Source organism: Protopterus annectens, chromosome 1.part1 (assembly GCF_019279795.1).
Source record: "Protopterus annectens isolate FY-2018-M chromosome 1.part1, PAN1.0, whole genome shotgun sequence".
NCBI lineage: Eukaryota > Metazoa > Chordata > Ceratodontiformes > Protopteridae > Protopterus > Protopterus annectens.
In genome coordinates, this window is record NC_056726.1 from 854,387,374 (window position 1) to 854,413,907 (window position 26,534).

The following is a 26,534-nucleotide window of genomic DNA, read 5'->3' on the forward strand; positions in this document are numbered from 1 at the left end:
GACACACACCACATCTGCACAGCCCAATTGATAAAGAACCCCCTAATACACACACATGATGTCAACCTAACAGCTGAGCCTAGGCCTCTGGCAAATCCACCACACACCCTGTGCATACAATGATACCTGTGCCACATCCCTGTCATCCATACCATTGCTGCAAGGACATGCTAATATGGTTCTGATGCACAGGGTGAATGTACTAAGGTTTAACAATGTAATGTTGTGTAATGTGTTTTCAGCTGGAATGTTTAATGCTTACATGTCACGGTGTGTAGCTGTCCAGCCATGATGCATTATAGCTGTTATTAACACTAACTGATCATGGTCTCCATAATGTATTCTGTTTATGTTGTAGGTGTCTATGCGTCAGCAGGATGTTGTTCTGCTCTCCTTTCCTACAAGGGGTATGACACTGTGGTGACACATTGACTGTGTCATATCCTGGGTGCAACTGAAAACAAGTAACAGGTCTGCATAACAGTTACTGTATGTGCCACATGGCTGATAGGTCTGAGGGGTGTATACAGGTGAGTGCATGATGGCTGATGTCAGCAGCTCTTCTACAGTAGACAATGGTAAGTATACTGGGTGTCATACACCAAATGTTTGTGAATACCACACACACACGCACATACACACACACACACACACACACACACACACACACACACACACACACACACACACACACACACACACACACACACAGAGGCTTTGGTGTTGATGCAATACACAGAGAATAGTGTACACATGGATGAACTTAATTTTGTAGTGAACTCATTTTGGCCTATATAATTTCACCAAGGCCAAATAGCCAAAACATCATATCAGCAAATAATCAGTCTGACAGTTTAATGTCATTGACGATGGTACTGGCAGGGTATATGTCCTCTTCCCCAATGTAGTGCAATCCTGGAGTTGGTAAACATAGGTGTGCTGGTGTGGGTGACACAGCCCCCCACTTTGGAGGGTGTGGGGTGGCATAGAATCACACATAGTGTGATTAACAAATACTTAACCTGCTAACATAAACTGTACAGTATAACAGCAGACTAAATGGGGGTATACGCACAACAATAACCCCAATGTGGGTGGCTGTGCCCACAACAACCACACCCAACTATATATATATATATATATATATATATATATATATATATATATATATATATATATATATATATATATATATATATATATATATATATATATATATATATATATATATATACCAACTCCGCTGTACAGCTGTATAGTGGGGAAGAGGGCATTTACACATCCACTACTAGTTTTGATAGAATTAATTTCCACAAAATGATTCTTTTGAAATGTTACCATTTGCCAGTTAGTTCTCAGACAAATGATCTCCTGGGACATATATATTCTGCAAACTGAAGTAGATCCCTTCACATACACACACACACACACACTTACTTTGCAGCACTGAGAGTAGAACCCCTACCTATGTACTTATTGCTACTAATGTGTTTGGCCTTAATTGCACACTTAATTGCACACACAATTGAAGCTATGAACCTATGAACACACTACAGAGCTTTTAGGATGAGGTGTGCCCTGAGTTTCCTGTTAAGTGAAGAACATCACCAGGCCTTGTACAGTATGGTAATGGAGGATGTACTGGGTGTTAATGAACAATACATAGTATGACATGCTGGCATATACACATTGACGAACACATACAATCATAGACACACTTGACAGATCTGGGTTTAGCAGTGCTAACTACCTTGTCAGTGACTCCATACTGTTAGGGAGTTTTTGCACACAGCACATGCATCTTTGAACTGGATAGTGTAATCAGTTCTCTGTATGGGTGATGGTGACAGTGGTCCTCATGCAGTGGACCTTGGGACATGTACTGGGGGTACCGTGGTGTAAATACAGTATACCTGGCACCCACATCCCACATTGGATATTGTACTCACTGAGTCCCATGATAATGCTCTGACATACCCACAATCACACATTGACCAGGACTACAATACAAACCCTTGTATATCTAAAAAGTGCTCCTACAGGGATATGCATTTATTGCACATACCACAGGGATAGTAGGGTAAGGGTTTGTCATGACTTTCCTAATGTCAGCAACATCACCATCCCTTATAATGTATGGCAAGGTTTATTGTATTTGGAGAATGTGGCCTCAGAATGCTGTCTCCTACAAATATGCACAGTCACACACAATTGCACACAGATACACACACACATACCCACATTTGCCAGGACTCAGAGGGTAACCCACACCTATCTACCCATTTGTAGATCAGTGTTATGCTGCTACTGCAAGCTCCAGGTAGCCCATAGGGTGAAGAGTGTAACAAGGTACATTTAATGTGAATTGCAGCAGCAGCTGTTTCTAAGTATAGCAATGGGGGTGTAGTGGGTGAGAAGGCCCTCAGAGGATTTTCAACTACAAGTTTACAAACACACAGACACTGTTATATTCAATAATGCACACACACATTTCTCAGTACTGAGGTCCATAGATGCAGGTGTTCCTAGGTGTGTACCAGGCTAATGTCCATGGAGGGATGAGAAGAGAAGGGCATGTGAGTACACTGGTACTGTGCCACCTGACATTTGTCAGCAGGCCATCTATCAACTGATGCCACATGAGGGATCCCCAGGGTGATGGTTAAATTCAACATCCATTCCTCTGGTTTTCTCTTGAAGAGGGCTAGTGATGTGCTCCAATTGACATGTATGCAACATATATTGCATAACATGGCCAGTGTCTGGGTTAGGGTCCTGTACCCAAACATGTTCTGTCGACTGTGGTAGTCTGTTTGAGGTATCCATGGTATGTGGTGCATACAGAGCGGGGTTTCCTAGCTGTGGCATTCATAAGACAGCTGGGCAAACATGTAAGTGTCAGTCAATCAGAGATTGTCTGTAAGCAGCCAAGATGAATGCCTGACATCTGCACATCTGTACAGAGGACAGACAGAAAGTAGCTAGCAACAGGTTATGCATTAGGATGAATATTCTGACAGATAGACGTCTGAAACTGATAGGTATGAGATTACTACATGACAGCAGTCCTCAACAACATGCCCTAAAAGCATAGTAGTCCACAATTAATATCAACATATATCAATATCCAGTAGGAGATGTATAAAAACATACAGGTCAAACACTAAGAACATGATAGTCAGTACACGGAGTCCAGCTTTGCATGCAGGGGTCTTTGGTTCCAGTAATACAATCTGCAATCTACTCTTACTTGGAAAAGCACTGTTAAAAGTAATAATATAATGATACAATACATGCATGTGTGACTTCATATATCCTGGGATACTACCCAAGTATGAAACACATACAAAGAGAAAAGATTGTGGCACTACCCATGTATACTCAGGTGCTCCATACAGTATGCTCACACCCCTTGCCACTGTAATGACAGCACATAGAAGCATGTTATGTACATGGAATTAAATACACTAATTAAATATGTCATTACCCTGCTATTTTATCAGACGTGAATGCGATCACTGGTTACCAGGGCTGACCTATGCTTAGCAGGTGTAAGCATTACTTAAATGTAAATGCTAAGCAGATTTGTGCACTGGTAAGTGAAGCCTACACGGTGTAAGTGCCTTTTCTTTAACTGTACGTTAGCACCGCTTATAGTCGCACAAACCCACGCAAACCCACTTAAAGGTGCTCATACCTGCCTTCACCACTCTGTATCCAGCAGTCCTTGTTCTGCCTAGCAACAAAAGAAACAGCCCTTGCTGTCTTGAACCCAAGACCCTGTACACTATAGTCACAGCCGTTAACCACTAAGCCATCTGAGCTGTGAAGATGTCTGTTATTTTTCAAATATATCATTCAGTACACATACTGAATAGTAGTGAACAACTGCTCTGACTACTACAATTGTTTAGTACTTGTAAGTGAAAAACATGTTGAATCAGTCATGTTCTTATATGTAAATATAAACATATCAGATTAATATGGTGGGATACATCAGAGAAGGTGTTTAAAACACTCATGTTTACACATAAAGGGATATAGATATATGTTTATACATGATTGATATATATATATATATATATATATATATATATATATATATATATATATATATATATACATATATATATGCATGTATATATAGCATAGGCCCATGACATGTAGTGGAGTCATACCTCAGCACCATAACTCTCAACTTGTTAGCACTAGGGAACGTAATGTATGTATTGCAGTTATAAATGTAGAATGTTGCTACAGTGACAGGGGTTGTGTCTAGATACATGTTGTGAAAGAAGGGTCTTCGGAAACTGACATGTACACCATCAGTTACTGACAGACATCATAAAATCATCATAGTGAAGTACCACACAAATCACAGTAATGATCCTATAGACTATAGAAATAATATGAGCAATAAACATGGACAGTTTGAAACAATCTGGTCAGTCAAAAGGTATACACAGAACACCTTAGTGCAAGAAATATGGAATAAGCCAGACAATGGGGATGTTTAGAACCATGGAAATGGGGATATATTACAAATACTGGACTAGATAAGCTCACACAGTTGATGCATTCACACCCTCCTGTCTGTCCTAACACATATTAACTGGAGGAGCAGAGATCCCAAGCCACATACTTCACACTAGTTAGTGACATACATCTTCACACCAGCCCACTGTTTTGTCAGCAATACACAACACGTACGGTGGTCAAGCAACAGTGCATCTGACAAATATATGGACATAACATCACACTAGGGTAAATACACTGAGCTGCTAGGCATGTCACCAAGTACTGTCTACACTACAGGCAGACTGCCACAACACTAACCCAATTTACCTATGGGGGAATACACATGTAGTTGCATATGTAGCAGGCACTACAGGTGTGTAACAGCAAGGAGTAACAGACACCAGTGTGAAAGTGCATACCCTCAACTGATCTCAACACAGTCACATAATGGTAAGCCTAAGTAATAGTACAGTCTATGGCCTCTGTGAACAAAAGTCATCATCATGTTTGCCACTCACACACCAGCCCTACATATACTGGCCCAATTCACAGTGTAGTCTGATGCCCAAATGTGGTATGGGACATGACTCAGTCTGGCCCTACAAACATATAGACTGATAGGGTATCAGAAACTGGAGGAGCTTGCACTGTCAGATAGAGGAGGACCAAAAATACTTACATCTACCCTAGCCTGTACACAGGCCAAATAACATGATCACAATACACTGCTGCATAATACAGACACTCTGTCAACAATCACCATAAGTACACAGACCTCACTACTGTACAGACTACTGCAGAATATCCAGGTTTTGTCCTCATCTATTAGGCCTCCTATACATTACATGTCTGGCATTCTGATATATCACTGGCTTGATATCAGGAAGTATGTCATTAAATAATGGTATACTGTATAGATCCACCTCTTACTGCATGGCATATGAACAAAGGGTGACAGACTTGGGGGACAGAGGCATAAACACAGGGCCAGTATTGACATATTGCAGTTATAATCTGAGAACACTGCTGGTGTAACAGCGTTTGTTGTGACATATCTCTTCTGAGGGCTATGAAATCAGTAACACACATGGATGTTACCATTTCCTGAGTACAATAATCAGAGTATGCTACTGCATTTATGAAGACAGAAAGTGTGTGAGTAACAAAGCAAATCTCAGGCTCCAAACTCTGGCCAGTCTGCAGATAGCCCTACAGGTGAGAGTTTTCTCAACCACATAACACTGTCATGCCAGACTTTAAATCATACAGAACAGCCATATCCACACAAACCCTGTTAAACCAACATTACTTCAAATGTAGAACAGCAATACTTACATTCTGTCCCCATGTCTGGAAAACCCCCCTCCAGTTTTATGGCCTGTCTCCACAGTGTTTGTTGTAAGAGGTATTTCCAACTACCCTCTGTGATGCTGTTTGTCACACACCCACATGATGTCCTGCTTACACTGAGGGAGAAGAGTCAACACCCACTTTCACTGCTTACTTATAGGGGTGTCTTTCCATGCAATTGGCTATAGGAATGATACCAAAGGTGTTCCACATGCAATTAGCAAGTGGAGGACTCCAATTCATGCACAGGCCATCAGCTGATCATGAGCATTACCTACCAAAGTCAAGCTGCTGCCTATGCAAAACAGATGCATTTTCCCACATCTACCAGAGAGGGGATAAGAGAGAGAGACCAAGGGAAAGAAAGAAAGGAAGATAGCAAGAGCCAAGCATATTTGTGTATGATCTGTGGGTAGAGAGAGGTCTCTGGGTATTATAATGGTTGCCTATATATAAATGTATGGCTGTGCATTGCCTACAACCTCTATGGTGTTTGACAACTGTTGGCCTTGTAATGTGACATTGGGACATATGGGTCCTCAATATGAAAATGCAGCAAAACCCACCCTCCAGTGGATCCTGTTATTTACACAACCACCTCAACACCCCCACAGGATGTTGATGACCCACACATACCCACACTTGCCAGTATTGAGTTTCAAACCCCTACCTAGTTATGTATTGGTACTATAGTGTTAAGGGGTTATTGCAAGCGCCATGGCAGTTATATGTTGGAGTGTTGTCCAAAGGTATCTTTGAAGGTGAGTGACAGCTGTAGTGCTAAAGGAGGAGTGAAGGAAGTGCAGTAAGTGTGAATGACCGCGGAAGCAGGTGTCAACAAAGACTCACACACAAACACACACATTTCCACAGTTGCCAGGGCCAGGATAAGAACACCTACCTAACTAGTTTGCTAAGCTATGGTATTACGCAGTTATCGCAAGCACCATGGCAGTTATATGCTGGAACACTATCCAAAGGTATCTTTGAAGGTGAGCGACATCAGCTGCAGTGCTAGAGGAGGGGTGAAGGATGTGCAGTAAGTGTGAATGGCCACAAAAGCAGGTGTCAACAAAGACTCACATTTTCAGTTGCAAGGACCAGGATTAAAACACCTACCTAACTAGTTTGCTACACTATGGTATTACACAATTATCGCAAGCACCACAGCAGTTATATATTGGAGAGCTGCCCAAAGGTATCTTTGAAGGTGAGTGACATCAGCTGCAGTACTAAAGGAGGGGTGAGGGAAGTGCAGTAAGTGTGAATGACCACAAAAGCAGGTGTCAACATAGACTGACACACATTTTCACAGTTGCCAAAACCAGGATTAGAACTCCTACCTAACTAGTTTGCTACACTATGGTATTACGCAGTTATCGCAAGTGCCGTGGCAGTTACATGATAGAGAGTTGTCCAAAGGTATCTTTGAATGCGAGTGACATCAGCTGCTGTGCTAAAGGAGGGGTGAGGGAAGTGCAGTAAGTGTGAATGAACACAACAGCAGGTCTCTACAAGGACACACACAGTCTCTCACACGAACACACACATTTTCACAGTTGCCAGGACCAGGATTAAAACTCCTACCTAACTAGTTTGCTACACTATGGTATTACACAGTTATCGCAAGCACCACAGCAGTTATATATTGGAGAGCTGCCTAAAGGTATCTTTGAAGGTGAGTGACATCAGCTGCAGTGCTAAAGGAGGGGTGAGGGAAGTGCAGTAAGTGTGAATGACCACAAAAGCAGGTGTCAACATAGACTCACACACATTTTCACAGTTGCCAAAACCAGGATTAGAACTCCTACCTAACTAGTTTGCTACACTATGGTATTACGCAGTTATCGCAAGTGCCATGGCAGTTACATGATAGAAAGTTGTCCAAAGGTATCTTTGAAGGTGAGTGACATCAGCTGCTGTACTAAAAGAGGGGTGAGAGAAGTGCAGTAAGTGTGAATGAACACAAAAGCAGGTCTCTACAAGGACACACACAGTCTCTCACACAAACACACACATTTCCACAGTTGCCAGGACCAGGATTAAAACTCCTACCTAACTAGTTTGCTACACTGTGGTATTACTCAGTTATTACTGGTGGCATGGAGCTTATAGGATTGAGACTTGGCCAAAGGGTTATTTCAAGGTGACTGACATCAGCAGGCGTGGTAACACGGGCAATGGGAAGTGCAGGGTGTGTGAATGAGCCATAAATCATTCCTCTGGCAACACACACACACACACACACACACACACACACACACACACACACACACACACACACACACAACTTTACATCTGACAGGATTAACTATACAAAAGCCACATGTATACTGTTTTTTACTATTATGTTGCACACGTATCACAAGCACCACAGACACCTTAGGGCTGAGGGCTACCAAAAGGAATGTCTACAGTGATTGAGATTTGCACATCATGCGATATCGACCAATTGGATGTGTAGTGGGTGGGAAAGGCCTTATAATGGAATTTTATCTGTCACTGTCTGTCTCTCTCTTCCCCACAGCTCTGTGTGTGTATGTTTGACATATTAAAGTGTGTTGGCCTTGGATATGTGTGAGTATTCCTATCCAATGTGTGTGTGAAGCATAAATGGTGTACAATTTGGTGTGTGTGCACAGACATCTGCAAATGATAGCTATGTGTAATCCGTTGTGTTGTCAGACACAGGCTTCATTTCTCTAAGTGTAGGAGCATGCCCAGTATGACCTTCTTTATTGAGTGTGTGAATCCATTCCAGGTAGGGGTCTACTCCAGTCCAGGGTTTGGTGTTCTCAACCTAGAGATAGCAACTTGTTTCTGCAGGATATCTGTAGATAGGTTGACAATATGGAGTCACAATGGGTGAGAGATAGAGGGATACTGTAACTATTGCTGTCTGTGCTGCTTGTGTTACATGGTGTTAGCAGAAATGTTGAGACATATGTACTGTTTTACACTGTGATGTATTATGTCATCAACTACTGTCAGATATAATTATTTGCTCATAGTTATTTACTGGGAAATCCAAGATGAATGAAGCTGAGTCCAGTATTGTGGTCTACAGCCTACACATTCTTGCACACTCCTGCCATTCTGGAGGGTTAGCTACAGACAATTGCTGATGGGTCTGTGTAAATGGTCCAGCACCTTGGTAGTATGGTGTCTGAGGATCCCCTTGTTGTACATATCTCAACTGAAAAGAATGGCCATATCCTGCTGTGGCCATACCTGTCACGTGTACAGATTCACACAGGTTACCCATAGGTTCATAGGTTCATACTAGGCTATCTGCCCTGGGGCAATTATAGGCCTAGCCCGATTCTGTATGGCTTACGCCACCCCTTGATTTGAGTATACTGTGCCCTTTTTAAGGTTTAGTTTACTGTGCCTCTGTCTAATAGTGACACAGGAGTAATCCCTGGGACAAACCTACGATCCCCCATCCACCTATCGAGATTCTTCTTGAAGAGATTCAGTGAGGTGCTCTGCCTCACATGAACTGGAATTCTATTCCAGAGCGAAGGGAGCCTCTGGGTTATGAACCTGTCCCTCCAGCAAGTTCTATTTATTTCTGTGCTGAGGTTCAAGTCCCTCGAGTGTGTTGCTCTAAGGGATTTAGATTTACTGAGGTGGAGCATGTCCATTAATTCTGGATTTGACATAGCTTTGTATGTCAGGCATAGATCGCCTCAAAGTAGGTGGTATGCAACTGAGTAGAGCTGGAGTTTTTAACTTGAGCAGCATATGGCATCTGTTTGAGACCCTTGATCCTCTTGGTGAGATACTTTTGGGGTCTTTCTAATTGCTGCAGGTGTCGGGTAAGGTACTTCCCAAAAGGGGCATTGTATTCTATGATGGGCCTGATGAGGGATGAATAAAGGGGCACGATTACCTCTCTTGATCTAGATGTGAAACCCTTCGTGATGAGGTGGGCTATGTAGAAGGTCTTTCTAACCACTTTGGCAATGTGGTTTTCAAAGGAGAGATTGCTATCAACTTGGGTCCCCAGGTCCCTAATAACTTTCTCTGTACTTAATGGGTTTCCGCCTATGTGGTAATTTGTGGGCACATTGTTTTGCCAACGGGTATGACTATTTTCCTTTTTTTGGCATTTAGCTTTAAACTATGGTGCTGGCACCAGTTATCTGTCTCTGTGAGACCTTTTTGAAGGATGTTTGTGTCAGCTGGAGAGTTGATTATGGCACCCAGTTTGCAGTCGTCTGCAAACTTGGTGAGCCATAGTCCTCCCACGTTTGCCTGTACCTCAGAAAAGTATATACCGAACAAGAGTGGTCCCAGGACAGAACCCTGTAGGATGCCACTTGTGACCGGTTTCGAGTCTGACATGGCTCCAGCAACTCTCACTCTGTGGGTTCTGTCTTTGAGCCAGTTTGTGACCCATCTTGTGACATAGGGGTTTATATTTAAGGTGGATAGCTTATCTATGATGCCCGAGTGGGGTATTGTGTCAAATGCCTTTGCAAGGTCCAGATAAGCTGTGTGGACTACCTTCCCTTCATCTATGGCTTTGGTAACTGTTTCGAAGAGTTCAACCAGGTTCAAAAGGCAGTATCTGCCCTTGACAAAGCCGAACTGGGTAGGATCTAGTGTCTGTAGGTCCCCAATGTCTTTGTTTATGAGCTCCATGATGATCCTCTCCATAGCCTTGTAGACTAAGCTAGTCAGGCTTATGGGGCGATAGTTTCCAGGGTCCGTAGAGGCTCCACATTTGTGGAGTGGGACCACTGTTGCTGTACGCCGCTCTGTGGGCACATATCCTGAGGCAGGGATCATATATCTGGTCAGTTCCCCTTCACATTGTGGTTTACGAGCAGGTTTGTAGCCACCCATTACTGAGTTTGCAGGCAGGGGTAGTATGCGCACACATCAGAGTTTCAGAGTTCACACACTCCTTGAAGTCCATGCATCTACACCCCTCCCAGTCTTTTATTCTATCCTCTTCCTAACATTAAGCAAGCGATATCTGGGAAGTATCCCTATAGTTGGCCCTTCATCCCAGCAGTATTTATGGATTGGTCCCCAGTTCATGCAGTAGGACATGGGGGGCATGCTACTGGGATTTGTCAATATGACCTTACATTTGTGTTCTGTTGACTGTGTTAGTTTGTTATTTGGGACCCCATGAGATACCATACATTGGCACGGGTGAGGCACAGGCCTTTGACAGAGGACTGTTGGCCAGTTGGTAGTAATGCAGGCCATCTGTCATAGGCCAGTGCATTCCGTCACTCCTACATTCCCAGCCTGTGAGCCAGTGGATTCCCCTGGGGTGACAGGATAAGTGTTTTAGGTATTAATGGCAATCGTTCCTGTACATATTGACCCATTGGTCTGGATGCATGCAGGGTGCTGCATACAGCTAGGGACACACCTGCATAAGACACCTCTTCAGCATGCTGCATTCTGTGGGTATTCCCATTACAGAAGTGGGGTCATACTGTTCTTTTTCCCAACAGCAAGGATATGACCTGTGATAAACCTGTGGCTGATGGTGGGGTGAGCTGAGTGCATATGTGATATGGAAGCTACTTGCAGCTGACACACTTATGTACCTGGGACATTTCCATTATGCTGCCTTGTGCAGGGACATAGACAGGCTCTCATTACTTCATAACTGTGCCTTTTGTGGTCTGCCAGTTATTGTCCAGACTACATCAGTATTCCATACTACATAGACAACTAATGTGCTGCTAACCTGTATGTACAATTCCAAAGGTGTGTGCAGTTGGTCATTAAATTTTATGCACTCTGTCTAGGGTACTTCCACCTGTGTACTGTGCGTATGTATGGGCCCACATTCATGGAATGTCCATCTTTCAGACAGTGACAGATATTAACATCTGGACAGTGAGTATGGACGACTGCTGACATGGGTATTGCTGAGAAGCATTGTGCAATTGTCAGAACATGGCCCTGTCATCCACAGTACTGCCCATAGGCCACCAAGACACAGCCCTCCATGCCTACAAGCTGACCACTTTCACACAATATTGAACACATGACAACCTAACACGTGGACCTCTGCATATTGTACACATGCAACAATCTATCCTGTAGATTGGACCAGCTTGGGTAATCTGCGCTCCACTGTTATTACATCTCACACTTACATGTTACTGCATTTCTACATGGGATTGTGGGGGGGGGGGCACACCTGACAACTTTAAACATTTGCTATGATTGTACTGGTATTTCAGGTACTCTGTTGGCTTCCATTTCATTTTGTATTCTGACCTATCATGCAGACTGGAAGCATATCATTAGTGTACAGATCTTAGGTTTTATTGACCTAAATTTCAGTTTCAGACTTCTTATCCTTCATAACTGAAATACACCTGCCAGACCTGTTGGAGTCTGTCTGTGTAGGTCTGGAGGGGGGCTGTTAACCATTGCCATCAATTGGAGGCCTTAGACCAGCCTTTCTTTATGGTCATCTACACCTGTCCTGCTGGCTGAGGCTGGTCGTGGGTATGTGAGCCGCACTGACAAGCATGTGTGTGACCTATGGATATACATTTGGGCCACCACATGTACTGCAGTGGGATTTCTCACCTTGTCTAGTACTGCCTAGTATGCTGACAGCAGTATTTGTTATGGATTTCATGCTGCTCATATAGGTGTCCACTATCTGCTTTCATCCCATTCAGCCACCCAATTCCCTTGCATGCTCACATCCGTACCATAGATGCAACTATCAGAACATACTACTCCATTCAGCAGTTGATAAGAAGACTGACTTACATTGTGGCTGTGCCAGTACTGAGAATGGTGCTGGAGGACTGACTATGTCGGATGCACATAGTAAACTCCCTATTCATGGTAAAGAACAGATAGTGTCATGTTTGGCATCCCTTTTACTGTATGTGCGAGTCAGAGAGAGGTGTCATTCCTTGGGTCCCTGCTGTGTCAGTGTATGTGCTATGCTTTGTCTCTTTGCCAAGGCCTGGACATATTGGGCACGCCTCCATCTGCTTACATGGGCAAGCTCAGGTAGTTCCTCCTCCAAGTCACTCTGTGCCTGTGATGGCTTTGGCAATGGTGGGGGGTCTGTGGCCTTGCCCTGTGCTGTTCCTGCTGCAGCTGTTTCCACAAGATCATATTGTGTAGCATGGCACATACTACGAGCATTTGTGTACATGTAGGTGGAGAGTACTGCAAAGCTCCACCAGATATGTCCAGGCAGCGGAACCGTGACTTGAGCATCCCAAACATATGCTTTATTGTGATTCTCTTTTGTGCATGTGCCTCATTATGGAGTTCTTGTTTGGGTGTGTGTGCACTATGAGGGGTGTCATCAGCCACATCTCCAGTACGTAACCAGCATCCCCCACTAGGTGGCCATATGGGATGCCCCCACTGGCAAATGACTGGTACAGCTGTGTCATATGCTAGATGTGGGAGCTGTGATAGCTTCTAAGGCTGCCAGCACACACACACATTCAGGATAATGCCCTGGACATCGAACATGACCTGCCAGTTGATGGAGGGGAAGCCCTTGCAGTTTATTTAGACCCTACCCCACACTCCAGTTGGTGGTTTGATGTGTATGTGCATGCAGTCTATAGCATCCACTACCTCAGAGTATTCTGCTATTTGGTGGAAGAAATGCATATTGCTGGTCAATGCCTCATGGGTGTTGAGGAAATATATGTTCTCACCGGCATGTGCTGACATGGCATCCAGGAACTGGTGGATTACCCTGGATGCTGATGCCTGTGATTTCCCTATGATATCCCCCAGTTGGCCTTTGGAAGGTACCTGTGGCAAGTATTCTTAAGCCTACATATACCTTGGTAGCCACTGGGATGGGTTCCCCTCTGTTGGTTCTGTATGTGAGGTGTGGCCATCACAGCTCAACAATATGCTGTAGAATGAATGTCCCTGTCCATCCTATAGTGCTCCACTATCTCCAGCTCATGTAGCTCCTAGTACGTTACCCTGGGTCTGTACACTCTTCTCCTTCTCCTCACTGTGGGTTGGTCATCAGCATTCACATCCTCACCTCCCTCAGCCTCTTGCACATATTGATGTATGAGAGTGACAGCAGCCCCTAACATTTTGTTAGTTTTGTCAAGTAAAATTTCCCTATCTGTGTGCAAACTAAGTTTTAAAACTAAAGTGCAAACTAACACTGAGAGGAAATATGTGATTCAGTATCAATCCCCTCATTTGCATAAAACAGAACACTAATTCATAGTTACAACACTCACGCTGAGTCTTCCCCATTAGCAACCACTATTCCCTGGTATTGTTGTCTTATGCATGCCATTGACTATCATGGGAAATGCTGATTTGGGTTTATAAGCTTATTTCCAACTTTTTTTCTTATTTTCGGCCCGATCCTGTTTGCACACCACTGCCCTACGCTTAAGCGGCTGAAATTGGCCAAAACTATTTATCATGCCAATGGCCATATATTTGGTCATTGGCATGCCTACTCCATTGAATACATGCTTTCTTTGAAGCTGTCATGCCTGCGTTTTGTAATTTGCAGAAATGTATTCAGTTAATAACCGAATGCATTTCTGCAGGTTACACTATTCCTGCACAGATGCCTGCCTGCTTCCTGGATCGCTAATTCACCTCATTTGTATGGTTTTCACATGCAAATGGGGTAATTAGCATATAGCAGTGGTGTCCATGCAGGAATAGTGTAGGAGCGCTCATGTACGTCCCGGGAGCTCGTTCCTGGATCGCTCGTCGGCCATATTGTGTGCAGCAGCTCTTGCACTATTCCTGCACACTGTGCAGACCTTGCTGAATCCTGGGGTATAAGGTCTGCCTGCACTAGTTCCAGTATATAGTTTGTATATTATCAGAAGGCAAGTTGTTGATCTATAGTTTTAGGATAGTCTGTTGCTCTTTCAATGGCTTGCACAGTCACTCTTAAGGGAGTACATTTTTTCTGTTGTTAACTAGCTTGATGTCTATTTGGGATGTGCATAAAAGTAATTCTTACTAAGAGCTAAATTATTGTATAAAGATGTTATTGCTTTTAGCCAGAAGTTAGGTACTGCATCTGGGCCTGGAGTTTTCCATTTAGGAGCTTTTCTTAATATTGTGTCAAGTTCTCTGGCTGTTACCTCATTCCGATTCATATCCTCTGTAATAGAGCTCCTTACTGTGTCTTTTAATTCTTCTATCCATTCAGCATTTTTGTTATGTTCAACAGAGTCTTCATAAATACTTTTCCAAAATGTGACTATTTCTTCTTCCTTTATGGTGGTGTTTCCGTACCTTTTTCCTTTGTTTCCTAATTCCCTATAGAGTCTTTTTGGGTCATCGATGAATTGCTTATTTTGTATTTTTCCTTTATATTTATCTGCATACCTTCTAAGTTGTTCTGCCTGTGCTGATATTTCTCTTTCATTATTTGCAACATTATATGCACCTGTCACCCCTGGGCTTTCGGATATTGGCAAAGGCTCTTGCTTCCCCCATAGTGCCTTTTTTAGGCAAGGCTCAAAAGACAAACCTACCTCCATAGGTATCACAAGGGATAAGAAACTAAGAGTAATGCTACTCAACGCCAGAAGTCTAAACCTCAAGATGCACGCACTCGAAACTCTCCTTAGCATGGAGAACATCGATATCTGTGCAGTAACAGAAACCTGGTTCAAGGCTCCCGAGAGCACTCCAGCACTACCAGGTTATACCTCATACAATGCTTTTTGGCCCCAAAACTTGGACCGAACTACAAAAGGAGGGGGAGTATCAATATTCGTCAAAGATACCCACACCTCCAGGTTGGTGGCACAGCACGAAGCATCAGAGACTATCCATGTGCAACTAACAGTGGGTAAAACTGCCTTTCAGTTTATAGCCTGCTACAGACCACCCTCCCAAACCCATAAACCCCACTCGGCCTTCCTGAGAACACTGGAAAATATGAAGGTCTCTCCAAACACCATTATATTGGGTGACTTCAACTACCCAAACATAGACTGGGAGCATTACTCTAGCTCCAACACCCTAGCCCAAAGGTTCCTAGAATTTATAAACTCAAATGCTATGGAACAACTTGTTACCACTCCCACAAGAGGGGAAAACATACAGGACCTGATCATCACCAAAATGGGGACTCTATGCTCCTGTCCAGAAGTGTATCCCTCACTGGTAAGATCAGACCATAAACTAATCTCACTGGATATTCACATCCCGACCCCACCCCCTGCCCAGAAAACCACAGTGAAAAACTTCTCTAAAGCAAATTTCACACTCCTCAAAACCGAGGTGGAATCCTTCAAAGCCCCCGGGCCTGTGGAAAATACGGCCCAGACCACAGAATCCTTTATAAACGCATTCTATGAATACCTTCAGGAATGCATGGATCATGCAATCCCAACTAAAACCAAGACCAATCCTCCAAAGGCAGACGTCCTGTCTGGTGGCCCCAGCCATAAACAAACTATACAATAGAAGGAGGAAGCTACTACATGATAGAGCAAAATCCCAAAAAGGGAAGGCATCTCTGATCAGTATTAGCAAAAAACTATGGGCACTCATAAAATTATCTAAGGCCAGCTTCGAGAGAAAAATTGCACAGGACACTAAGGATAATCACAAGGCTTTCTTTAGTTATGTTAGGAGCCTGGGTGGGAATTCCCAGATATGCTCAGAATTAGTCCAAAATGACAAAAAATACACCGATCCCACAGACATTGCCAACATCCTAGCTGTCAGGTTCAGTGCAAACTTCTCCCCCCCTCCCCACCAAAACGGCAAATATCTATCCCAGCAGAGTGCTGCCCCGCTGACATCTCAGATGCTCAGGTAAGAGCCGCCCTCTCCAAAGCAAAAACACAGCATCAATGGGACCAGACGGTGTCCTGGGCTGCGTCCTACATGAACTTCAAGAAGAGCTAAACCCAAACATAAAACTACTGTTCAATCTCAGCCTTACTACAGGATATGTACCCAAAGAGTGGCGTACAGCAACAGTGGTCCCTCTCCACAAAGGTGGTGCCTCACCGGATCCTGGAAACTATAGTCCCATAAGCCTAGCTAGCTTGATCTGCAAAGCTATGGAAAAGGATCATCATGGACCTCATAAATAAAGATATTGGGGACCTACAGACACTGGATCCTACCCAGTTTGGCTTTGTTAAGGGCAGATCCTGCCTCTTAAACCTGGTTGATTTCTTTGAGGTCCACACAGCCTACCTGGACCTCACAAAAGCCTTCGATACAATACCCCACTCGGGCATTATAGATAAGCTCACCAGGTTAAATATAAATCCCTATGTCACTAGATGGGTTTCAAACTGGCTGAAGGACAGAACCCACATGGTTAGAATTGCTGGAGCCATGTCAGACTCCAAACCAATTACAAATGGCATCCCACAAGGCTCAGTCCTGGGACCTCTCTTATTCGGTATATATTTCTCAGAGGTACAGGCCAACATGGAAGGACTGTGGCTGACCAAGTTCGCAGATGACTGCAAACTGGGCGCTATAATTGACTCTCCAGCCGACACAAGCATCCTCCAAAAGGGCCTCATAGAAACAGACAACTGGTGCTAGAGCCATGGCCTCAAGCCAAATGCCAAAAAGTGTATAGTCATCCCCTTTGGCAAAAACAAAGTGTCCACAAATTACCACATAGATGGTAATCCATTAAGTACAGAAGAAGTAATTAGGGGCCTGGGTACCCAAGTTGATAGCAGTCTCTCATTTGACAACCACGTGGCCAAAGTGGTTAGAAAAACATTTTATATAGCCCACCTAATCATGAAGAGATTTACATCTAGATCAGGGGAGGTCATCGTGCCTCTTTACTCATCCCTCATCAGGCCCATAATTGAGTACAATGCCCCTTTTGGGATGTACCTTACCAAACACCTGCAGCAACTGGAAAGACCCCAAAAGTACCTCACCAAGAGGATCAAAGGTCTCAAACAGATGCCATATGCTGCCCGGTTAAAGAAACTCCAGCTCTACTCAGTGGCATACCCCCTGCTCAGAGGCGATCTGTGTCTGACGTATAAAGCCATGTCCAACCTGGAATTAATGGACATGCTGCACCTCAGAAAATCCAAATCCCATCGAGCTACGTGCTCGAGAGACTTGAACCTCAGCACTGAAATAAATAGGACATGCTGGAGGGACAGATTCATAACCCAGAGGCTCCCTTCACTCTGGAATAAAATCCCAGTCCAGGTTAGGCAGAGTCCCTCATTGACTCTCTTCAAGAGGAATCTTGATGAGTGGATGGGAGATCATAGGTTTACCCCAGGTATCACTTCTGTGTCACTGTTAGACAGAGGCACAGTATACTAACCTTGAAAAAGGGCATAGCAAAATTAATTTAAAATGGGTGGCGAAAGCCAAACACACTCTGGCTAAGCTTATAAATGCAGAACAAATACAGACCAGCAATGAGACCACAGGAAGGCAACAAACTCAGAACAGATTTTCCAACGAATTGACCTAGGTTTCATCTTTATTAGACTTCTTCAGAATACAAATGATAAAAACCACACACTTTTTATATAAAACACATGATGATGACATCATCAAACAATTAGTGCAGAAGACCAGCTTTCAAAATAAAAGCAACAGAACCATCATGAATAAAAATTGCAGAAACCTATAACAAAAACAGCCTAGTAAGCCCCGGCCAATGATAATAGTAATAAAATCATTTACAAAACAGTAAATTGAGTGTGTTAATGCATGGACATATTAACAGTGAAGAAAATCCGTAACCAAACCTAACCCAAAATATTCCTTATCTCAGAATAGGTTTGATGCTAAGAAAGTCATTGATGCCTGGGAAGACTAAAGCATTCAATTTCAACTGCCATTTCATCTCACAGATGTCTAGATGGACTTCAAGCTGGTTACCCTGATTACCAACCAGTACTTGCTGTATCACACTATATTTAAAAAGGTGACTAGCATTAGACTCAATATGCCTGTATAAGGCATTTGTCTTTTTCTTCAATCTAATGTCAGATTGATGCTCCATAATACGGTCCCTAAAAGCCCTACAGATCTTCCCAATGTAGAAAGCCGGGCATTGCTGACATAAGGCCACATAAATGCACCCCTGCTATAACAATCGAAATGGGCCCTGGACCTGATGGTCATCCCAGTCACTTTAAATTCAGAACCAGTAGAATTAATCAAATGACAGATGCTACATCTACCACACTTAAAGGTGCCCCTACTCCTATTGGTAGTACATTGGGGAACATTATCCCTTTCCAGTAGTTGCTTAAATGAACGACCTTTCCTAAAAACACATCTAGGTGGAACCCCCAATTTGTCACTAACACATTTATCTAAGTTCAAAAATTTCCAATTACCTCTAACTATCTCAGAAATGTAAGGTGCATCAAAGGAATAAGTAGTGATGAAGAAAAGTCCTTCATCCTCATTACCCCGTATGTCTCTACCCCCAATCTCGGGTTCAACTGCAATAATACCTCCACTCACACCTTCCTTAACGTAGCCAACCGAAGGTTCAGAATCAGACTTACCATGTAATAATGCCCAATAAATACCTCTTCAGCTATACCCGTGCATAACGCTGATGGATACCCTCGCCTAATGAACATTGATTTAATGAATTCAATTTCTTTAAAAAAATCTAGGTCAATTCGTTGGAAAATTTGTTCTGAGTTTTTTGCCTTCCTGTGGTCTCATTGCTGGTCTGTATTTGTTCTGGTTTTGTACCTTTACTAGTATGGAGAGTGGTAAGCTTATAAATGCCCTATGAACCTATGAACCTATATGATAAATCTTAGTCTATTTTGATAATGGGTGTTGCTTTTACCACCTATATCTAAGTATTTTTGACAATCTGTTCACTTTTATGTATTCTTCTAACAGTGGAACTTCTTGTATTAATTGCTTTATTGTTTTCTCTATTCAGCATTTCCATGGTGGCATTTTAGTTGCTTCCTTCCATTCCCTTTTTAATATTATGTTTTTGTGGTCGCACTTTATCCATTATTAGTTTAGCTGTACAGTAATATATTCTACTTATTTCTATTATTGCACATTAATTTCTCTTAATAGTCCTGATTACTGTGTTTATCTGTTTTACTAATCTTCTCACATGTCGTGTCTTATTTACTTTCTGTAATCTTTTTCTTCCATCTATCTTAATATGTCAGTCCATCTCTATTAAATCAAGCAAGACTTCCCTTAAATCATTATCTTGAGCATCTTCTTTGTGCTCTGTTTCCTGTGAGGAATCTATATAAAGTTCCAGAAAATCTTCCTGTGACATATCCTCTTCAGGTGCACCCTGCTTCATCTGCTGCTCCTTCATATGGAAGCCCTTTGGCCCATCATTCTGCAACATTACCTGTGTCAGAGTTGCCACTGTTTTCTTCTCCTTCCCTTGCTGTGCAGATTCAACTTCACTTTCATACCCATCTCCTCCAGAAGGCTCCAGAGCATCATTATGTTGTAAATCTTCTTCAGATGATCCCTGTTCCTCAATCTGAGGACCCATAATTTCATCACAGTGCAACACTGCCTGTGTTAGATTCCTCATGCTAAATCCTTCACTTTACAATTAATCAGTAACTTCAGTTTGTATTTATTTAATTTCTACCTTACTTATTCTCTTTTCTACATTCCCCCTTTGTTTTCTGACTTTTTTATATTGTGAAATTTTCCATATCTGGATGCCTTTGCCTGTATGTCTCTTCAAATATTTTTGGAGCTGCTTTTTTGTATTGATTAATTTGGCTTTCTCCTTTGCATAAATATTATACCAGCTCTCTTTTTCTTTCCTATGTCCATGTTTCATTTTATACACTTCAAAAATCTCTGGATTTTGTTCTTTATATTTTCACACTTTCTCTGTCGTTTCTTTTTTAGGTGGCTCAGTTCCTTCATCTATGTAATGTTTTTCTTAAATATGTTGTACTAATGAATACAAATCTTTATCTGAAGCATTTGACAGTTTTTTCTTGTGAAAGTATTTTCTTTCCCCTAATTTCACTTATAATCATTCAAAATATCTTCTCTCTGGAAATTCTGACATTCTTGTGTACTAGAAACAATGCACAATTTCTTTCTTATCCTTAATAGCTCACTTTGTAATTTTTATGGCTCTTTTTTGTCCTGTCAGATTTTGTGTTTTTTTGTGGTCTACTTCCTCCATCGACAACACGGGGCCATTTTCCCCTTGAATCTGGCCTAACCCTGTTGTAGGAATATATATGTATCTTGAGATTCTACAATTCCTTTTGTTCCAGTCCTGGCACCAATGCATATACCACAACTGGGCATTTTTTATGCTGAGACGTGCACCTAGCTATCTTTTTTATTTTTTAACCTACCATTCTCCATAATATATATACTTTTAAAAATGCAGTCTATAATTCAGTGTCATCTTGTTGAGATTTTGTGAAAACAGGGTCCACCATATGAAGGTACTCATCAAGACTTGACGGTGAAGTTAGTTCCAGCAATACTAATCTACTTTTCTTACTAATTCCATCTCTCCATTCTCTCCTTAAAGGTCCCTGCTCATGTGTTCTGACTATCTGCAGCAGGACAGTATTTCCAGCATGGCTGACATTGTCAAGTTTCTGCTGTCCCCCTTTTCCTCCAGATGTGCATTTACCTGTGAATGACATAGAGCTATAGAGTGTACAGAGCTGGGACAGGTAGGATGATAGCTACAGACAAAAGAGTAATCATATACAATATATATATTCATTTTGTAGTAAAAGGGACATTTATGGGAGTATGTTGTAGGGACAGATATGGTAGCACATACAGCAAATGCACTTCCCACACACTAGCACATATGCATTCCCCTTTTATCTGGGACATACATGTATTTATAGGGTAAGTTCATCATCTCTTCTGTCAACATTCATAGAGAACACTTATGACATCTAGGGAAGCACCAGTGACACAGCTCTGCTGTAATACAGTGGGAGGACATGCATGTATAGGTATGATGAAGCTGTACTCAGCACAATAAGCCACAATACAGAGTATGTAGGGCATACCATTTATGTAAGAACTTAGCATGCATGTACAGGGACAGGTTGTCCTGATATCGTGGGCTATGTTGTTACCAGTACAGTCTATGTAAAATTAGAACTTGTAAGTGCATATAGTCATATTGCTAAACTTATATAAACTAAAGTCCCTCTCATGGCTGCATATCATTAGAAAGGAAGACAAACCAGCTTATTACCCACTTGCAGAATAGTATGCTTGTCCTCAAAGCTGTTTGTGGGTAATGAAAGTGTTTCTTTTCTTCCTAATACTACTGAAATATCCAATGCAGCTTCCATAATCTGCACGGTTTAGTACAGAAAATGGCAGCAAAACCTAAAGCAACACAGATTTATGCCTTATGTGATACAGTATGTGTGCTAATTATATCAGGTTGTTTGAATGTCTGTGAATTGTTTTATTTTGCTGACACTCATAAAATGTAGCTTGTTCTAACAGCTTGTGGCCATGAGCTAGTGCAAGAGACATGCATAAGTATGCACATTTTGCTACTTTGTAGCTCCATTATGTGCCAACCCTGATTCTGAAATCTTGTTATGCGATTTTCTGGTCACCATTTTATTCTTCATAAAAGTGGCACCATGTTTTGGGGAAATTCACATATATTCAGTTCTACTTATCTGCCTGTTTCTGCTTGAGATTGCATGCATGGTGCACAAAGGAGATCAAGATAATAATAGCCATTTGTTAACCAAGTAGGCCCACTGAACACAGAAACAATGTCTGGTTAAGTGACATGCTCATGGTCACAGGGATGGTAAATTATGGCTAAGAGAATTAAACCTTCTACCACAGGACCTACAGCTCACAGCCTTAACTCTCTGTAATGATTGCCAGACTAAGATCACATTGTACCTCCTTCACAAACAGTTCAGGCAACAGCTGCTGGGTCTCTTTGACAGTCCAGTCAAAAAAATAGATGTCTGGTAAGAAATAACTCAGATGCTAGCTTAGGAATTATCAGCTCAAGAGAACAGTACAGGTGTTGATATAATAACCTGAGAAGCCTTATCTCTGAGGTCTCCATTCATGGGAAGCTGAATTTAAGCAACAACAGCCCAAATGGAATAGTAAGTGGATAGCACTCTATTTCTTTTTCTTGATTTATGTTTGTGACGAGTCTTGCTACTGCTAGAGCTTTGTCAGTTTTAGCTTAATGAATATATGTGGGTTGCTGTGGGGAGCTTCAGCTTCACATGGAGTTAGTGTTAATGGGACTTAGTGTAATATGCCAACTGTATTTATTGCGGATTTCTGCAGGGACCTATTGTTTGGGGGTGTTACTCTTCTGCATGTTAGTGTATCTGCATTTTAGTGTGCCCCAGTGCAACATAGCAATTTCTGTGAAGGTATGTTAACATATACGTATACATACAGTATACACCAGTTGGAAGTTGCAGTGGTGCAGTGGTAGCATTGTTGCCTTACAGCAAGAGGTTCTCTGGTTTGATTCTTGGCTGGGGTGCCTTCTGTGTGGAGTCTACATGCCCTCCCTGCATTCATGTGGGTTTCCTCCAAGTGGTCCGGTTTCCTTCCATGTTGCAAAGACATATATCTGGAGAGTTTCTCCCTAGGCATCCGCAGAAAATTGGTTTAATTCCAAGTTGGACTTTCTGGGTTAATAAAATGATAAATAAAAAAATAAATACGTATACATAAACATATAGAAGAGAATGGGTCCAAATGGACAGATGAAAAACAGCAGGCAAAGGAGAGGAGTAGTAGTGCTGAAACTGAATTCATCCTAAAGTCTTGGTGAGTACCTTCATGAGGTGGACCCTGTTTTCTACAAAATCTTACCAAGGCAACACTGATATATAGACTATATTTATTAGCATATATCATGGACAAAAGTAGGTCAAAAATTTAAAAAGATAGATGGGTGCACAAGATCCAGGATAAAAAAGTGTCCAATTCTGGTAGGCTCACTGGTGCAAGGAGTGAAAAAAAATAACAGTGTAGAATCCTCAAAATATGGAAACATCCTACAATGTGGCCAGGCCAGGCCCAGGAGGAGGATGACACCCTGTTGTAGAAGGAAGTAGCAGTCCACAAAAATCACAAAAACTGATAGGCCAAAGAACAGCCATAAAGATGAAAGAGTGGACTGTTGAGGATAAGAAAGAAATTATTGATTGTTGATATTATGCAAAAAGCCCAGAATTTCCAGATATGTGATATGCAAAAAAATTAAAAGATAAATTAGAGAAAAGAAAAATACTTCTGCAAGAAAAACTGTCAGAAGCTTCAAATAAAAATTGATGGTCATTAATACAACAGATTTTTGAAAAACAGTATATAGACCAAGAAACTTTGATCTGTTTGGAAAAAGAAGCATCTGAGGAAGTGTGAAAATATAAACAACAAAACACAGATATTTTTGAAAAGTATAAAAATGGAATATGGTCATGGGAGCGAAAGAGAGATTTGATACTGTACAATATTTATGCAAAGGTGAAAGTTAAATTAATAGACATAAAAAGGCAGTCCCAAAGATATTTGAAGAGAAATACAGGCAAAGGCATCCAGACATGGAAAATTTCACAATAAAAAATAATATCACAAAGAGGGAATGTAGAAAAGCAGATTAGAAAAGTAGAAGTTAAAAAAACAGAAGTTGAAGTTATGGAGTGCCTGCGAAGTGAAGGATTTGCTGTACAAGATCTAACATAGGTTACATCATAACATGATGCAACGAGTCCCCAAAGTAAGGAGAAACAGGAAGATCAGGAGACATTTGAAGAAGAAATATGGACATGGGAAAAGAAAATGTGAGTTAATATGGTGTAATATCTATGCAAAGGAGAAAGCAAAACTAATCAATACAAAAAAAGCAGCACCAAAGATATTTGAAGAGAAATACAGGCAAAGGAATCTGGACATTTTAAACTTTACAATACAAAAAATAAGAAGAAATGGAGATCAGTAATGGAGGAGTTAAAGAAATAGAAACTGAGGTTATGGAGTACCTCCAAAGTAAAGGATTCAGTGTAGAAAATCTAATTCAGAAAGCACCACAAAAGGATAGAGCAATAGAACTCCACTCCAAATTTAGGGGAAAGTAGTAGAATTGAAAGCAATTGGTCAGGTGCCATGTGAAGATATTTTGGAGCCCTCCACAGGAAATGAGTTTAAATGTTCACTTGAAGCTTGACGGCAAAGGAAGGAACAGGAAACTGTGGAAACTCTGACACAATATTGACGAGTGATAGGGCAGTGAGTTCTCATATGACAGAGTAATGGATGGCACAGGAGGAAATTGAAGAGAATGTGCCACAGGAAGATGCAATGAAACTTTCTATAGAATGCCCGCAGGAACAAGAAAACAAAAAATGTGCCCTCAGTTTAGAAGAAAACGAGCTAAGAGAAGACTTGCTTGACTTAATAGAGATAGACAGACATATTAAGATCAATGAAAGAAATAGACTGCAGAAGGTCAATAAAACCCCAAAAGTCAGAAGTTTGATAAAACAAATGAACACAACAATTAGGACTGTTCATAAAGATCCATGTGATATGACAGAAGTAAACAGGCTATATTATTGTGCAGCTAAATTAATAACAGATAAAGTTCTACCACAAGAGCACAGGGTAGTGAGGGAGAGAGAGGGGAGAAATCGAATACTATCATGGAAGTAATGAATAGAGAAAACTATAAAGCAACTAAGACAAGAAGTTAGATGACTATAGAAGAGGGAACAGATCGACAAAAATACTTAGAAAGATAGACATGATCAAAGCAATGTGCAGTATTAAAACAGATCAGGATCTATCATGCATTATCCCAAGTAACAAACTAAAAATCTCAGCACAGACGGAAACATTTAGAAAATACGTAGATAAATATAAAGGAAAAGTAGAAAATAAGCCATTTATTAATGACCCAAAATGTTTTATAGAGAATTGGGAAACAAGGCAAAAGGAAATGAAAGACCACCAAAAAAGAAACAAAAATAGATAAATTTTGCAGAAATATCTATGAAGATCTTGTGAAACATAACAAAGATGCTAAATGGATAGAAAAAGTAAAAGAAAGAATAAGAAGTTTAAAGGTACAGGATATGAAATGGGATGAAGTAACAGCCAGAGAGATTGAGACAAAGTTAAGAAAAGCCTCAAATTGGAAAACCCCAGGCCCAGATGTAGTACCTAACTTCTGGTTAAAAGTATTAACATCTTTGCATGAAGATTTAGCCATGAGTAAGAACTATTTATATGTGCACCCCAAACAAACATCAACCTGGCTAACAACAGGAAAAGCAATGCTCCTGTTTAAGAGTTAAAGGACAAATTATTATCCCTGGGATAAAAATTTAAAGGGGGATATTCCAGGGTGACTCACCGTTACTTTTTTGTCTTGCCCTTAACCATTAAACTGTCTGCTTAACAGATTGGGTCATGGCTATAATTTGGTTCCCAGAATGCAAAAAAAGTATAAAGATGTCTCATCTTCTCTTTGTCAGTGATTTGAAACTGTATAGCTCATCAGATGAGAAACTGAAAGTACAACTGCAAGCTGTCAAAACTTTTTCAGATGATATAAAAAGTCATTTGGTCTTGACAAATGTGCAAAAGCAACCCTTAAAGCAGGAAAACTGCAGCACAAAGAAAACTTCAGCTTTAGGACAAGAATGTGATATAAAAGA

At 41.5% G+C, this 26,534-nt stretch overlaps 1 long non-coding RNA gene across 1 annotated transcript in view; it reads left to right on the forward strand.

Moving 5' to 3' along the window:
- Positions 1-393: 393 nt before the first annotated feature.
- Positions 394-26,534, forward strand: part of LOC122813414 — a 47,231-nt gene continuing 21,090 nt past the window's right edge. The window contains exon 1 of the long non-coding RNA XR_006366681.1: positions 394-471. This is a non-coding gene — a long non-coding RNA (uncharacterized LOC122813414). The remainder of the gene's footprint in view (positions 472-26,534) is intronic.